Genomic DNA, 18,178 nt, shown 5'->3' on the forward strand with positions numbered 1-18,178 from the left:
CATATTCATTAGTTTCTAAAATTCTAGTCCCCTTAGGTATCCATTTGTGTAGGATATCCTTATCTTTAGTAGTAATGAGTTCTTTAGGAACCCATATACTTCTAACGATTTTACCATTTAAGGTTCTTTGAGGACCTCTATGATTGTAGTTTCTAAAACTTTTTCTAACAAAGTTGGATTTTGAATTCTCACCTTTTTCAAAATGTTTTGGTCCAACTTTATTACAAGAAGTTTTAAGATCATGAATTTCCTTTTGATGATCATCATGAACTTTCGAAAGTAAGTTATGCAAATCTTTATTTTTCTTTTCAAAATCATCAATTTTGATTTGCAAATCTTTAATCTTACTTTCAAGCTCATTGTTGGTCTTGGATATAAGACTATTTTCAATTTTCAATTTTGAAACATCATTTTTGTATTTTGAAAATAGAGTCTTATAATCCGAAGCCAAACCATTATAATCCTCTAATAACTCATCATAGGATAATTCATCTGAATCAAATGAGTTAGAGGTTACCTGAGAGTTTTCCCCGATGGCCATCAAACACAAGTTGGCTACTTCTTGTTCCTCTTCATCGGAACCTTCTTCATCGCTCCATGTAGCTACATGAGCCTTGTGTTTCTTTTTGGATTGACCCTTCTTCTTCAATTGAGAGCAATCGTATTTGACGTGCCCCGGCTTTTTGCATTCGTAGCAAATGATTGGGTCTTTCTCCTTCGATTCAGTTTTGAAGCCATCATTGCGTTTGAATTTTCTTCCTCGGTTGGGCATCATCAATTTTCTGAATCGTTTGGCAAATAATGTCATTTCCTCGTCGTCATCATCATCGTCATTCGAATCACTCTCATCTTTTGTGGATTTGAGAGCAACTCCAATGTTTTTCTTCTTCTCTTTCTCCTTTGGTGTCTCATCAATTTTATTGAGGTCCACCTCATCTTCAAGCATCATTTCATGAGTGAGGAGAGAACCGATTAGCTCTTCAAGAGTTAAGGACGTTAGGTCCTTAGCCTCTATGATTGCCATCTTCTTTGATTGCCACGCTTTTGGAAGGGAGTAAACTAACTTCCTCACAAGCTTTTCATTTGAAATGATCTCTCCATATGATTTGAGACCGTTGACAATCGTTGAAAATCTATCCGTCATAGCTTTGATATCTTCATTTGGTTTCATCCTGAAATTTTCATAGCTATGCGTTAGAATACTAATTTTAGATTTTTTTACCTCATCGGTACCTTCATGAGTGACTTGAAGCTTGTCCCATATTTCTTTGGCGGTTGTACAAGATGAAACTCTTCCGTATTCATCTGGTCCAAGAGAACAAAATATGATATGGATGGCTTTGGAGTTGAGCTGGAACATTCTTGTCTCTCCTTCACTCCACAATCTTGGATGAGTGAGAGGCTTGATGTATCATTCTTCTATGGAATTCCATGCTCCCATGTCACTTGTTTGAATGAAGTACATCATCCTATTCTTCTAATAGGCATAGTTAGCTCCATTGAAGAAAGGAGGCTTGTTGACGGGCATAGAATCGAGACCGAGGTCGAAATTTGAAGCGGAGGCCATTGATGACTTGATTATCGATGTAACTCTTCCTGAATCGACTCAAGAGGCGATTAAACCTTCAAATGAGTGAGGCTCTGATACTAATTGTTGAGTTAATCGATCGATGGAATCGGCCAAGAGGGGGTGAATTGGCAATTAAAATTTTGGTGGAAGCTTTTGCAGAAAATTGAAAGCAATTTGCACAACGATTTAGAGTGGTTCGACTTTCTCAACCAAAGTCTACGTCCACTACCTTAGCTATCCACACTAAGGATTTTCCAACAAATTCACTAATTTGTTCTTTCTTTTGAGGCCAAAGAGATAACCTTACAACACCCTCAAGAATTATATCCCAATTCTTGAGAACACTCTTTCCAAAAGATAAATACACAAATTCGTAAACTTACAAGAAAACCTCACAAGGTAAGATGTTTGCACAATTCTAGAACAAGAAAAGAACACTCAAAGATGATTAAATATGAGCACAATATGTGTTCTTGAAAGCAAAATGAATATTGAAGGAAAATTGGCTTGATTTGCACAAACTTGGTGTTTGATGCTTTCTCTCTTGTTTCTCAATCAATTGTTGTTGATCAATGGCTTCAGAACTTGTATAAATACCCCTTAAGATGATTCTATCCGTTAGGAACCATTTGGGTGAAGTTAGAGTCGTTGTAGTGTGAAAATCCACTTGAATTTGTCTGCTGGGAGCGGGGGGTATCGGTACCCATTCATAGGGTATCAGTACCTATAGTGTAAAATTCAAATATTTCGACCATTAAATGCCTGAGGGTATTTGTACCTATGGTGGGGGTATCGATACCATAGCATGGGGGTATCGATACCTACTAGGGGTATCGGTACCATCCGAACATTCTGTTATTTCTCGGAACTAAAATGTTCATAGGGGTATCGGTACCCTATATGGGGGGGTATCGATACCATACTAAATAAAACTTATTTTTGGCTCGAATATGGCTCGAAATACTTTGTAAAAATTGTTTCAAAATTATTTTAAGATTGAAACTTAATTTTACACTTGAGTAAGGATTGAAAAAGATATTTGAAAACTCGGAGTAATATTTTTTATAATCGAATATATATTTTAATTTTCAATATAAAATCTTAAAATTCATTAACACTTAATTTGTTATATCGAAACATCAAAATGTTTTCAACACCTACACATGAAAATCATCACATGCAAGAATACACTTGTGAGACAATCATAGTAATAGTCAATGCAATACAACAGATAAATATAAATAAATAACATTACTCAATTCATTATGATCACTTTACCTATATTTCAGTCATGTTAACATATATTAACATGATATAAATCATATATAAAATTTCTTACTAATATACTTGTCATTCATTCCAAAAGCTCATAAGCTTTTTCACATGTTTATAATTTATTAACCGATAACCATATCTCAAATATAAGCCTATGAGAACCCTGATTATACGAATCAAAATATGCACCGAAGTGCTAAGACACATAAGGTTGTGCCCACCATAATACACACAAGGTCGTGCCTACCATATACACTAAGTTTCCTTTATATACACTATAATGCTAATTTAAATATGCAACCTGCTGCTAGACTCTATGGCATGCCAATTATACCATTGTCCTTCAATGAAATACTTGTACATATAGTCTATATTTATTTTATCCATGGCAAAGTATATCAACATAATTTAACATTGGACAGTTCATACCAGAAATAACATTCATGATAAACATCATATATAAACTAGTGATTCATGCATTTATATTCAACTTTTGACATAACTAGAACATGTTAAATACATGATAAATGACATATATATCATGCCAATATAAATAAGGTCGACTCATCGCAAGTCTTCATAATAATGTATAAAACATTCATGCTTCATGTTATGTATGCATTACACTCACCTTGACACTTTTTATACAAGTCAAAATTTAAGCCTCGCTAAGCTTTAAGATCGATCCTTTTCTTTTCCTTTGTTGTTAGTTTGATATCGATTTTGATTGTTCTCTATAAATACATCAAACATATAACACGAATAACCAAAAGCACGTGTTAGTATCCATCCAACCCATGAGCATATAGTGTAGAAAAAATTTATAAAATTAATTTCAATGCAACTGATACATGCATCACAAGACACACATCAAAGGAATATAGACTAACGCTTCTAAGTGATCCACACGACAAAGCATTGGAAAAGAAGAACAACAGAGTAACATACTTGCGACTGCTTTTTGGATAGGATCCTGATGTTATTTGGTCAACATGTCTTTTGGAGTTACAAATATCTATCTCTTAGCTTTCCAACTGTTCTTGAATCACATTAATTTGATGTCGGGCGGGATTAATGCGAGATTTAATAAATATTATGAATTTTTAATATTTTTATAAATTATATGTAATATAATTTAGCATAATGCAACAAAATAACACTAACGTTTGATAGTATTGTCAAATTTACTCGTATCATTTTGGGTTAAAAAGAACCCTCAGTGGATGGAAACCATTAGTCAACTGACGGTCAACGCCTGTTGTTGTCCAAACATGTACACGTGGATGAAGATGCTGATGTGGCTTGTCCAACTCATGGTACATGATGATGTGGCATATCCACATTGACTAAATACTGACGTGGATGAAAGGCTCAAAGCCTAACCACCAGCCCAACTCACTTGGATGCTATTATAATGCTAATAACAATACTTAAAGTATATTATAGCCATTAAAACCACAACATAATAACTTTATAAACTTAAATTTGTAAATTTTTATTTTTTTATTAAATTTAAATTACATACTTTGTAATTAAATTTATATTTTAAATTTTAATTAATTTTAAATTTATAAATTATTAAATTTAAATTACATAATCTCTAATTAATTTATAATTTAAATAGTGTATTTAAATTAAAAATACTTTATTTTCTGTTTAATTTTTATAAATTTAAAATTAATTAAAATGTTTTATAAATTTAAAATAAAAGATTTTAAAGTGCTTGTGTTTATAAACTTTTATTTTAATTTATCTTTTGGACATAAGACTAAATAAATATTTTTTATAAATTTAAAATAAAACATTAAAGTTTTTTATTTTCTATTTCAACTTTATATATTTAAAACTAATTAAAATTTAAAATATAATTTAATTAGAAAGTATGTAATTTAAATTTAATAAAAAATAAATTTATAAACTTAAATTTATAAATTGTTTGTGTTGTGGTTTTAACGGCTACAATATACTTTAAATATTGTTATTAACATGATAATATTATTCAAGTGAGTTGGTATGGTGGTTAGGCTTTGAGCTTTTTATCCACCAGACCTAGGTTCAAATCCCATAGGTGGTTGGGGTTTTAATCCATCCTTCCTTCTTAATTTAATAAAACAATTCCATGTGCCCCGTGGTAGTATTTGATTGGTTATAATTAATTAAATAAAAATAATTATTAATTTAATCCATCCTTTCTTCTTAATTTAATAAAACAATTCCATGACCGGGCTTGAAATTACTGTAGCAGTATCGATACTATTGTAGAGGTATCGATACCCATTTTGCATTCTGGAATTTTTGAGCATCGGTACTGCTCATTACTGTTCACACAGTAACGATACTATTCATACAGTAACGGCACTATTCATACAGTACAATACTATTCATAAACACATTTTTGTGCCCAATTCCAAATTAAATGGACTTTGAATTATTTTTTGTAAACTTTGAAAAATTTGAATAAATTCAATTCAAGTCCAAAAACTTTTTGCCACAAATTATTATATCAAAACATATTTCAACAATCTCCCCCTTTTTGATATAACAAAACATTTGAAAAATTGTTTTTGGCAAAACTCCCCCTTAATAAAATATTTAATGAAAAAGATATCAATTGTTGCCAATTTTTGGAAAATATTTGAAAATGTTAAGCTCTCCTTTTCATTAAGAAATTGAATTTTTCAAACCATATTTCTCCCCTTTTTGTTATATCAAAAATAATTCAATCTTTAAAATTCTAAAATAACATTGGAGAGTAAGTGATAAATTTGACATTTAAAAATCATTTGAAAAATCAAAGCTCCCCTCAATAAGTGCATTCCAAAAAAACATTTAGCTTTAAAAACTTGACACTTAAACAAAATTGAATTTCAACAAAGAATAACAAACATGTTAGTAGCACGTGAAATTCAATACATCCAAGTCTAAAATACTTTATGCAATACCAATAGTTGAAATTAAGTACATATGCATAAAGTTTTCTAAAAATGTTATGCATTTGAAAAACATTTTGATATCAATTATTAGAGAGATATCATTTGCATTTAAACCACATGAATAAACATTCAAATTTAGGTCAAAAATTTAAAATTTATAAAATCAAAGTATTTGATATCAATTGTTAGAGAGATATCATTTGCATTTAAAACCAATTTTGACCAAAATTTATTATGATGAACTAAAATTATGAAAAATCATTAAAAATGTTCATCATAAACATCTTTTCAACATACATGAGATTAAAAATTAAAACATAATTGTTTAAAATTAAGACTCATGCATGCTTAAACTCAAATGAGCAACCAAATAACCAAAATCAAAAGCATTAAGCTTAGAGGTTACCCATTCCTTTTTCATATGTGGCTAGAGCATCTTGAATATCATCATTTTCATCACCATTGCTCCCAAACACCTACAAGAGACATTTAATTGGATTTTGGTATCCAAATTGCTTTGGATCCTTGGACGTTAGTTTCAATACCCCTTGTTCCCTTAGGAACCCATACTTGTCTAATTTTAAAACATTTTCCTTTCTTCAAAGGACAAGTATGTTCCAAATGACCATGATAATGACAATGTGAGCATATTGCCATTATTGAACTAGATGAATTATTTAAAATGATTTCTTTTTCTTTTGTTAAGCATTCAAGCTTAACTTTCAAATCAAAATTTTCTTTTTTTAAAACTTTCAATTTTCATTTTTGAAAGCTCTAAATCCCTTTTCAAAATTTATTTTGGCTTTCAAAATCTAATTTTGTTTTCAAAAGAAAATCGTTTTTGATTTTAAATTTTGAAATCATTTTCCTATATTTGGAATTCATGGTCTCAAACTCCGAAAACAATTCATCGCAGGCAGCTTGTAACTCATCAAAATAATATGAATTTAATTCATTTGAGCTAGAAGATACCTAGGGCTCTTCACGAGCCAATAGAGACACCACCTTTGTTGGTTCTTCTTTCTTGTTTCCATGGATTTCCTCGAGTTTATTCCAAAGCTCCTTGGCACTTGAACACGAAGAAACTCCTTCATAGATTTCAGGACCAAATGTAAAAAACACCATGTGCATGGCCTTGACATTAAGTTGAGCTTTCTTCCGTTCTTTGTCACTCCACTTCTTCTCCTTCTTCTTTGGAGAAGAGTACCCATTCTCGATTATCTCCCATGCATCAAGATCATTGGATTGGATGAATACCTTCATTAATTTCTTCCAATGATGATAGTTGGATCCATTGAAGTATGGAGGCTTGTCGGTTGGTAGGGAGTTTCCATGTGGAACGAGCCGGAGGTGAAAGTCTTCTTCTCGGTTGTGTCAGAAATTGGTAGAGCGTCTTCTAGGATCGTCTCAAGGTGGTTAAACCTTCTAATGAGTTAGACTCTGGTACCAATTATTGGGTTTTGCGGAAGCTCAAATCGACAACCGGAATGGTTTGCAAAGAGGGTCGGAACGGTTTTTGTGTTTAGGGAGTAAGGAGATTGAAAGGTAGAAAATTGTACAGCGATTTATAGTGGTTCGACTTCTCAACCAAGTCTACATCCACTACCTTAGCTCCTCACCAAGGATTTTCCAACAAATTCACTAATTTTTTTCTTTCTTTTTCAAGGAAAAAGAGATAACCTTTACAAACTCCCTAGTTTTTCATGGGCTAAACTAGAACCTTTCCCTAGCTTTTCACAGGATCAACTAGAACTTTTACCCTTTACAATAAAAGGAAATTTAAACAAGAAAACCTCTCTAAGGCACCTTTACAAGAATTAAGCTCACAAGAACACAATATTTACAAGAGAAATATGAAATAAGAATGGAAAACTCTTTTCTTGTGTTTGATTGCTTGGATAGGTGTTCTTTTCTTTCTTCAAGTGTCCTCAACTTGTTTTTATAGCTTGGAATGAGTTTGAAGTCGTATCTAGCCATTGGGGATTCATTTTCTGCAAAATAAAACTCCCCAGAACAAAGAGTATCGATACTCCTTCAATGGGTATCGATACTACCTTTGTAATATTTGAATTTTATGACCGTTGGGCTTGAAATTAATGTAGCAGTATCGATACTACTGTAGAGGTATCGATACCCATTTTGCATTCTGGAATTTTTTAGCATCGGTACTGTTCATTATTGTTCACACAATATCGGTACTATTCATACAATATCGGTACTATTCATACAATACAGTTCTATTCATAAAAACATTTTTGTGCTCAATTCCAAATTAAATGGACTTTGAATTATTTTTGTAAACTTTGAAAACTTTGAATAAATTAAATTCAAGTACAAAAACATTTTGGCATAAATTGTTATATCAAAACATAGTTCAACAGAAACTACATGGCAAACCAAATGATGGAAAATCTTCAAGCAACATTAACAACGTAATGCTCAAGGTAATTGTACATTGTCCATGGATTGCAGGGAAGTTCGTTTAGTACGAAACAAATAGAAAAATTCTAGAAGCTCTTTGGCCAACTACATCCTCCTTATGTACCGACATCTTCCTCTCCTACAGGTAACATCTCTTTTGTTACTTTGGCTAAAAAATCCAACACTCCTATGTGGATTGTGGATTCTGGTGCAAGTGATCATATGACAGGTGATCTTCAGTTCTTTCAATCCATCAATAGGAACTCATCCATTTATCATATTCGAACAACAGATGGTTCCCTTTCGCGTGTTGCCAGATATGGGTTCATTCGGATTAATCCAGACACTCTACTACCACATGTTCTTTATGTTCCCAATCTTGTATGTAATCTTATTTCCATTAGCAAGTTATGTGTCGATTTAAATTGTACCAGATATTTGAGTATGATACGTGAGAATTATAGGATTCGAGTTTGGGGAAGGTGATTGGAGTGCTAAGCTTTGTGGGGGCATTTACCTCCTTCCTGTAACCTTACCTATCACATAACATATCCCTCCAAGTCTTGCATCAAAAACCTCTTTGTTAGATACCTCCACTGATGTTATGTTATTACATTTTTGCTTAGGATACACAAGTTTCTTTTATCTTGCAAAGTTGTTCCCTCATTTATTTTTCAATAAAAGTCCAAAAAAAATTTCTTATGATATTTGTCATCTCGCAATACAAACAAAAAACATTTATCCACCTTCGCCATACAAATCATCCAAACTATTTGCAATGATTCACAATGACATTTGGGGACCATCCCGAGTAGAAACTTTAAATCGATTCTGGTAGTTTATCTATTTCATTGATGATCTTACTCGAACCACTTAGACATACCTCATGAAAGCTAAGTCTGGGGCTAGTGATACTTTAAACGGTTCCATAAGATGGTTGAAACTTAATTTCAGAGTTTTATCCAAATATTTCATTCTAACGATGGCAGTGAGTATTTTTGCCAAATTTTTGAGTTCTTTCTTTCAGGAAAAAGGGATTATTCATATAACCGCTTTTGTTAACACTCCCTAACAAAGTGGGGTAGCTAAGCGAAAAATTGGCATCTTCTTGAGGTCACTTGTTCTATTTTGTTCTCTACGGACGTTCATCGTTCTTTTTGGGATGCTCTTTTAATCGCTACATACTTGATTAATCGACTACCCAACAAACCCTTGCGCTTTCAGTGTCCACGAAAGGTATTCCTTCAATATTTTCTCAATTTTAAACCTATGGCTTCCTCTTTACCACTTCGAGTCTTTGGTTGTACTGTCTTTACACATAATAATGTTCCTTCTCGATCCAAGTTAGATCCTCGAGCTTTTCGGTCAGTGTTCCTTGGTTACTCTTCCACTCAAAAGGGTTTTCGATGTTATTATCCTCAAACTAAGAAATTTTTTGTTACAATAGATGTCACCTTCTTTGAGAAAACTCATTTTTTCCATAAAACTGTAATTCAGGGGAGTCATATAGTGAATTTTAGTTACTTCAGCCATCTTATGTGAACTGACCAACGAAATTGAATCAACCAAATTTGAACCAACTAGCCACGCCACCAAACCAACTATCCTTGGACCGAACAACCACGCTCCTTTTTGACTAGCCAACATCACCGAACCCAACAAAACCATAAAATTTACCAAGTCCATCCCACCTAGACCGACCAGTAGCACCAAACAACCCCAATTTGCCTCAAATCGAACATACCAAATTGTTTTTTTACAAGAGAAGACAAAAACAGTGCATGGGCCTATTTTCAAACCTTGACTCGAGTTTCCCACACATCATGAATACTCTCATTAACCAGAACAAAGACCAAATCCCTCGGGAGATGAAGAAGTTAACTCGAGTCCCTATAATGAATTAAATGCCTTGATTAATAACAATTATTTGTAGATTGCTTAGAGGAAGAGAGTTAGGAGATGCACAAACCATGCGATTCATAGATTTGTTGGATATGAAAAATTGATGCCTTGTTTCAAGAATTTTACAACCAATGTAGACAACATTATCATTCCAAATAGGGTGGAAGAAGTATTGAAGGACCCTAAGTGGAAAAAGGTGTAGAGCAAGAACTAATCGCACTAAAAAATAACATGTGGGTTATAGCTGATCTCTCGAAAGACAAGAAACTTGTCGGATGTAAATAGGTGTTCACAGTGAAATACAAGGTGAATGACAGTATTGAACGATACAAGGTGAGACTAGTGGCGAAAGGGTTTACTCAGTCCTAAGGAGTTGATTATCAAGAAATGTTTGCTCATGTAGCAAAATTGAACACTGTGATGGTGCTACTATCGTTGACAGTCAATGAGGACTGGGTGCTTCATCAACTAGACATCAAGAATGCCTTTTTAAATGATAACTTAGAGGTGGAAGTGTATATGCGAATCCAACCAGGTGTGAAGGGTGGTATAGGAAAAGCGTGCCGACTACTAAAGCCTTTATATGAACTCAAACAATCTCCAAGAGTGTGGTTTGGCAGATTCACGAAGGTAATTATTCAGGATGGATACAAGAAAAGTCAGTCAAATCATACATTGTTCACCAAAATAGTTTTAAACAAGAAGGATATGTTGATAGTCTATGTAGATGATACCATCATAACTGGTGATGACTCTGTGGAAATAGAAAGATTGAAGAAGTTACTAGCAAGGGAATTTAGGATGAAAGACTTGATAAATTTGCGATATTTCTTAGGCATGAAGGTTGCAAGGTCAAAAGAAGGGATAATGTTCAATCAAAGAAAGTACACTCTAGATCTACTATCAGAGAAAAGATTGATGAGATGCAAGCCAGCCGAAACGTCGATGCATGCAAATCTTAAGTTAAAAAGAGAAGAATTGGGAAGTCCAATAATAAAGAACAATACTAAAGGCTAGTAGGCAAACTCATATACTTATCACTTATCAGGTCTGATATAGCCTTTTTTGTCAGTATTGTGAGTCGATATATGAACGATCCAAGAGAAGAACATTTGGAGACCGTGAACTGAATCCTGAGATACTTGAAAATGACACCGGCCATGGATTGATTTTTAGGAAGAGTAAAGATAGAACGGTGAAAATCTTCTTTGATTCAAGTTGGGCAGGAGAATTAATTGATAGAAGATCTACAACCGATTATTATTCTTTTGTTCGGGAAAATCTTGTCACATGGAGAAGTAAAAAGCGAGTTATGGTCTCTCGAAGTAGTGCATAAGCATAGTATAAAGCAATGACACTCGGTATTTGTGAGGGAATTTGGTTACAAAGACTGTTAACTGAGTTGGGTTTATGTAAAAACAAGTATCTTGAACTTCAAAGTGACAGTAAATCGACAATAAGTATTGCGAAGAATCCAGTTCATCATGGTCAAACGAAGCATGTGGAGATTGGTAGACATTTCATCCCAGAAAAGGTGAATGGTGGACTAGTAAGACTAAATTATGTTCCTACCTAGGGGTAAGCAAAATTCGGCTCGACTCTAAAAATCGATTTATTTTTTCAATTTTGAATTATTTCAGTCGAGTTATTTAAGTTTAACTCAAATTATCAATTTTTTTCGAGTTCCAGTTTTGTAGAAATTTTGAAATATCGAGTTACTCGAAAAATAAAAAATTTGACTAAGTATTTTGACAGTTTTACGATTTAGTTTATGATTTCATTATTCTTTCACTTCTTCCTTCATTTTAAGTCCATTTTGACCAAATTTTAACCACATTCTCCTAAAACATCATATAATACATATGTACTTTCAATTCCTCTTTTTTATAATATTTTTTTATTTTTCAATTTAGGCCCTGAATTTTCCATAATTTCCTTATTTCTTCAATTCATCATTTATTTTAAGTTCGCTTTTACCAAATTTGAACCACGTGCTCATATACCACAATAGAATACCTATGTAACTTCAATTTCTACTTTTTTACTAAAAATGTACTCTATGTTTTTTATTTAGTCCCTTAACTTTGCATTTTATTCAATTTGGTCTTTTGACTACAGTTGTTTGCAAATTCTTTCTTTCATCAATTCATTGACTCATTTGTATTCTCATCAATATTTTACCCTCAAAATACTTTATTTGAAATATAATATTATGAATATATTTTATAATTTTAGATTTATTTATATATTAAATAATATTATAATGTGAAAAGAATATATATATCTTATATGGTTAGAGAAAGTCGAAAAATTGAAACAAATCCTTGCCATAATACTATAAATAATTATAACACAATTAGTATAGAAACTCGAATAACTCGACTCGACTCGAGAAAATTTCAAGTTAAGTTCAAGTTGTAAAATACAATTCATCAACTCGAATAACTCGAAATTTTTTTGACTCGACTTGACTCGATCGAATGCTCACCCTATTCCTACCAAAAACCAATGGGCGGATATCCTCACCAAGGCGCTTCCCAAAACCACATTTGATAAGATCGTATCCAAGCTGGGTCTTTTTAACATTTACTCCCCAGATTGAGGGGGAGTGTTAGTTGTACGATTGTATAGGATTACCTAGTATTTTAAGTTAATTCCAATTCTAATCCTAACTATTAGCATGTTGTATTAGAATACAATACTGTAAGGTATTCTAGTTCTAGTAGGAAACTTACTCCATAAATTGTATATAAATAGACTTGTATTTCCCAGATTAATTATGCAATTGAGAAGAATTATCTCTTCCATATCTCTTGGGTTTCTCGGTTACACTTCCATGCTAGGCTGATATAATGCCAAGTAAACTAAGACACTAAACTGCGAGTACCTTTGCATTTACCATGAATATGCATCTAATACTTTCACTCAGAATGCCTAAAGATTATAGCTCCTTCTACTGTATGATTATGCAGCGTGGAATGGGGTAATGCAATATTTAGCTGGATCCCTTATCAAGTTTCTTATTTTAAGACTTGAAAATTTGTTATATTTCAATTTTAAGTTGGCGTGCTATCCCTGGTCAATAATATGCCTGAAAATGGAATGTCTTTTTAAGGTGAAGACTTATCCCTTAACTTCATTCAGTTGCGTCCCAACCATTCTTGAGTATCAGCCTAATTATGTATTTCTATGCAAACTAATGTTTCAAAAGATAGCTTTTAATTTTTCTTGTTAAATAGAACTTTCTTCTCCTCTATTGGATAGGCTGCTCGTGCCTTGGCCCTTGGCTAATTTGGCTGCTCATGGGGATAGCAACAGCAATAGTGCTGCTATCGGACAAGAGGAAGGTGCGCTGGAAGCCCTGGTGCAACTTACCTATTCTCAAAATGAAGGTGTTAGGTAATCTACTTTGCTTCATTTCGCCTGCGGCAATCCTAACCGCTTCTGAGTGAAACTCAAGTAAATGTCAATGCATCTTGCATGTTTTAAACATTTATTACTGTCGACTATGACACTTGGAATTTTACCTTAAATGTTCATGTAAGTAATTGCATGTACTAAGCTATGCTCGACTCATAAATCCATCTTTCCAAATGCCATTTCATTTATTCATACCTACTCACAAGCAGGCAGGAAGCTGCTGGTGCTTTGTGGAATTTTTCATTTGATGACAAAAATCGAGAAGCAATTGCGGCAGCTGGTGGTGTTGAGGCACTGGTATGATGAATTGCATGTCAAAACTTTGATCATTTCATATTTGCAAATTTCAAGTAAACTATTATTCTATTTTGTTTTACATATGATGCATCAATTATTAAATTATCTCAAGTATTCCGTTGCCTGTTAAAAGCTATTAAATGGTTTTGACCATGCAAATTTCTAGTTTGCAGTTAATTACTTTTATTCTAACAATATGAATGTTGACAATATTGTCAATTTGCCTTTCTTTTCTCCTCTTTATATTTTCTTATGAATTATTGTAGAATTCATGACTTGAATCAATTAAAATAGACTCAATATGCATGATTTCAAACATAAAATAAGGTAATAATTAATATGCAAAGCAGCAGTTCAAGAGACTCATATTATGATAATCGTTCTTTTCTTTATAATGGATGTGGCAGCATTGCTGCATTATCTATGGCGATACTAGGTAATTTTGTTTGATATTGAGAAGCTTCATAGGCGTGTCTGATGATAAAAATGGAAGGAAATGAAGGTGCTAAAGATAATTTTGTTTGATATCGAGAAGCTTTTAGGTTAATGTTCTCTGCCTTGATGATTCTATTAGCAACACCATCTATAAAAACTCCAAATATTAATAAAATTTATGATTCCACTTCTTGAACTGATAACCCTCACCTAGGTTGTGGTTTTGCACAAATATATTTATTTTTCGGCTATCAGCTCTTGCAGGTTGTTGAAACTTTTATTTTGGTTTGCATCATTAGGTTGCCCTCGCTCAATCTAGCTCGAGTGCTTCCCGAGGTCTTCAAGAAAGAGCTGCAGGTGCCCTTTCGAGATTGTCGGTATCAGAAACTAACAGGTATTTGAGGAAACTTCTTGACCGTAATTGTTTAATGTTTCAACTTACGTGATAATATTTGCTGAACAAGTTCTTAGGTGAAAGTTCCCCTTTGCTTTGGTGATGTATACTTGTAAAAAGATCTTTTCTTGTAACTCAAATGCGAGTAACCTAGACCGTGTTCATGCTATTTAGTTTAGAGTTTGAGGGATTTACTACATGTGTGAAACCTTAAAACTCTAGACGTAATTCATCTTCAGAGTTCCGTGTCTTGACAAAATGTTTGATCTACGATTATTTAGGCCTCAGTTTATGTCAAACTGAAAGAAGCAATCTCTTTTCTTTTTGATTTATTTTTTTTGGTTATAGATAGCCTTTTCAATATACATTATAGCAGTGTATATTAATTTTTCTTGAAGGATATATCTTAGCAATTTATGATTCTAATTGCTGTATTTTCTATTAATGCAGCATTGCTATCGGAAGACAAGGTGGTATTGCTCCACTTATTGTCTTAGCACGTTCAGATATTGAAGTAAGCTTCTCACTCTTTGCTTGCTTAGATTATTCATTATTTTCAAAACTAGTTTAAGATTTTTCTAGCATTAACTGTGGTTTTATGAATATTCTCTATGTTACTGTTAGTGCAATTGCTTTTGGCCCTGATTACCGAGAATCTAAAGTTGATGTAAATTGACAGGTTAGATTAATGTTAGGCTTTGGCCAATAAGGGGTATTTAGAGAATTAACTTCAGTGTTTATCCTTAAGAGTTTGGCCAATAAGGGGTATTTAGAGAATTAACTTCAGTGTTTATCCTTAAGAGTTTGGCCAATAAGGGGTATTTGTACAATACCAAGGATTATGGACCCTATAAATATGTAATGTCCTTTGACTATTTTTCTCAAACAATAAAATATACAAAAAGCCTTTTGGCAATTGTTTGGACGTTGATCCCCTCGAAATGATCAAATTTTACTTTTTCTTGTTAGTTTTCCGAATTCTCTTTCGATAGAACCCTAGGTTCTTATCAATATTCTAACCATAAACTAAGGTTTAGTATATGATTGGTTTTCAGGATGTCCACGAGACTGCTGCTGGAGCACTCTGGAATTAGGCGTTTTATCGTGAAAATGCTCTCCATATAGTACAAGATGGTGGAGTTAAACCTCTCATTCATCTATGCTCTTCATCAATATCAAAAATGGCTCGTTTTATGGCTGCATTAGCCTTAGTTTACATATTCGATGGAACGTATGTCAAACTACTTTTTGCTAGTTGGCAATTTGGATTCCTAGTTTCAATGGTTGGGAGCCTCAAATATATAGATAAAAAGATCCTATTTTCTGAAAGTTCTCATGGATGGATAACCAGACAGCGTCTAAAATGAAGCAAAAATAATATTTAAGCTTTGGTAAAAAGTGGTATTGACTTGTAGGAGAATGCTTCAAAAATTTAGTTTTGAGATCTTATTTTTGGCTTAACTATTTACAGGATAGACGCATCTGGAAGTTCAAAGACTCTGAACACGGATGGGGTTGGGAGGATCGCCTTAAAGCATGTTGAAGGCTTTGTAAACTCATTCTACGATCCACAATCCTTTCATACTGCAGCTTCATCATTGGTCCCCACTGCTTTGGCACAGATAGCAGAAGCCATAAGAATACAAGAAGCAGGACATCTAAGATGCAGGTTTTAATGTTTTGGCCTTAGCATTTGGCATTCAACTGGTAAATTTGAATGAGTTTATGGTAGTAAATTACATAGTGTATTAATCTATTTACTACCATATAGTAAATTACTTATTGTAGACAACATGATATTTACATGCACTGGTCACTACCCATGGCCTCTGTCATCACATTCATCTCTCCCTTATTTTCTTTCTCTCAATAGTCAACTAGATCCAACCCCATAGGAAGAGAAGTGGATCTCACTAGGAAATTGCTGAAGGGAGGCTAGCCTATGGACTTTATAAATTACCCTAAGATGTTAGACTTTGTTGATGTGAGACTTATGTTGCCCATTGTGCATTCTTGAAACACCAATATTTGTACCAGTAACTAATAAGACCAAACTGGCCTTTGTTGTAAAAGTTAATGCTTGCACTTGATTAGTAAGTGACTCAAACACCATTCCGGCCTTTCTATAGGTGAGATCAACTGTTTTGAACGTTGTTCTGTCATTTTTGTATGAAATTCAGTATGTCTACTCAGAACATTTTGTAGGAAATGCCTTCACAAGTCTGTTTGTAGGAAATCAAATCAGGCTTTAAATTATTGGCTTGAGAAGACAAATTAATGGGTAAAAAGTATATGACGATGAAAATGCTGCCAATCTTACACCAAGGTTGTATTGATCCTCCTCAATGGCATGCTGCAGTATGCCTGCAAATACCAAAGAACACTTTGAGGAGTTCCTGCCTATTTTGTTTTGATTTGGGTGTTAGGGTCGGATACAGATATGTAACCGACATAGGTATATCCTTTTTTTTCCAGTTTTTCCATGTATGTGGAGATTTCTTGAAGGGTCATATCCCCTACTGATGTCCAAATATATGTCAGAAAAGGGTGTTGGACACTATACTTCAAAAAAAAAAAGCAAGATAAGTTCCAGTAATATTTAGCTTTAGGCAGTGAATTTACGGTTCAATTGTTCAAGCTTTGTAAATTTTAGCATCCATTTCCACATGCATCTTTATAAATACAAGATTTTCCATTTGCATAAAAAGTTTGTTAGGTGCTATGTTATATGTTTTCTGCAAGATAGTTACTTTACTTACCTCCCCTATCTCTGGAAACGAAATTTTCACAAGTTTCATGTTCATAGCTTACCTTCTTGATTCATCTGTGTATTCTAAAAATGTTCTGTTTATTTATTTATTTATTTATTTTACGTTTAACTCCAGTGGAGCCGAGATTGACAGATTTCTCAGAATGTTAAGGGACCCTTCTTCTATACTAAAGTCCTGTTCTGCATTTGCTCTTTTGCAGGAAAGTACCTATTCTCTTCTCATTTTACAATACATTTTGCAGTTTACGTTGCCTGGAGGACGGCATACAATGCACCATTCTAGCCTCCTTCAAAATGCAGGTGCACCGAGAGTCTTACGTGGTGTCGCTGCTGCATCAACAACCCCTATTCAGGCCAAAATATATGCAAAAATCGTGCTTCGGAACCTTGAGCGCCACCATGAACTCTCAAGTTAGTTGTGAGGATAGTTTCTTCTTAAACTCTCCCATGGTGATTGTCAATCCTCGTAAAAAGCACAATCTACTTTGAATTGAAGCAGGCTCTCTCGTTGTCTTTCCTAAACCAAAACCGCTCCCTTTTGGCTCAAAAGTGTAGACACCTTGCCTTGTCTGGCCTCGTGGATTACTTGTGGTAAGGAAATGAAAGAGGGTATTCATGAAGATCATTAAACTGATGTTTGTGAAGAATCAAACGTTGATAGTAATGATGCTTACATGATTGTTCATAAACTTACATGGTAATCTACAATTTTGATGTAACAGTTCACGATACTGTTGTGGTAATACTTGATAGACGATGAT

General features: G+C 33.5%; 1 pseudogene; it reads left to right on the top strand.

Moving 5' to 3' along the window:
• The first annotated feature begins 10,488 nt into the window (after nt 1-10,488).
• LOC120125035 lies at nt 10,489-18,044 on the top strand (annotated as a pseudogene).
• Nucleotides 18,045-18,178: the final 134 nt, after the last annotated feature.

Source organism: Hibiscus syriacus, unplaced genomic scaffold, assembly GCF_006381635.1.
Source record: "Hibiscus syriacus cultivar Baekdansim isolate YM2019G1 unplaced genomic scaffold, ASM638163v2 tig00110429_pilon, whole genome shotgun sequence".
Lineage (NCBI taxonomy): Eukaryota > Viridiplantae > Streptophyta > Magnoliopsida > Malvales > Malvaceae > Hibiscus > Hibiscus syriacus.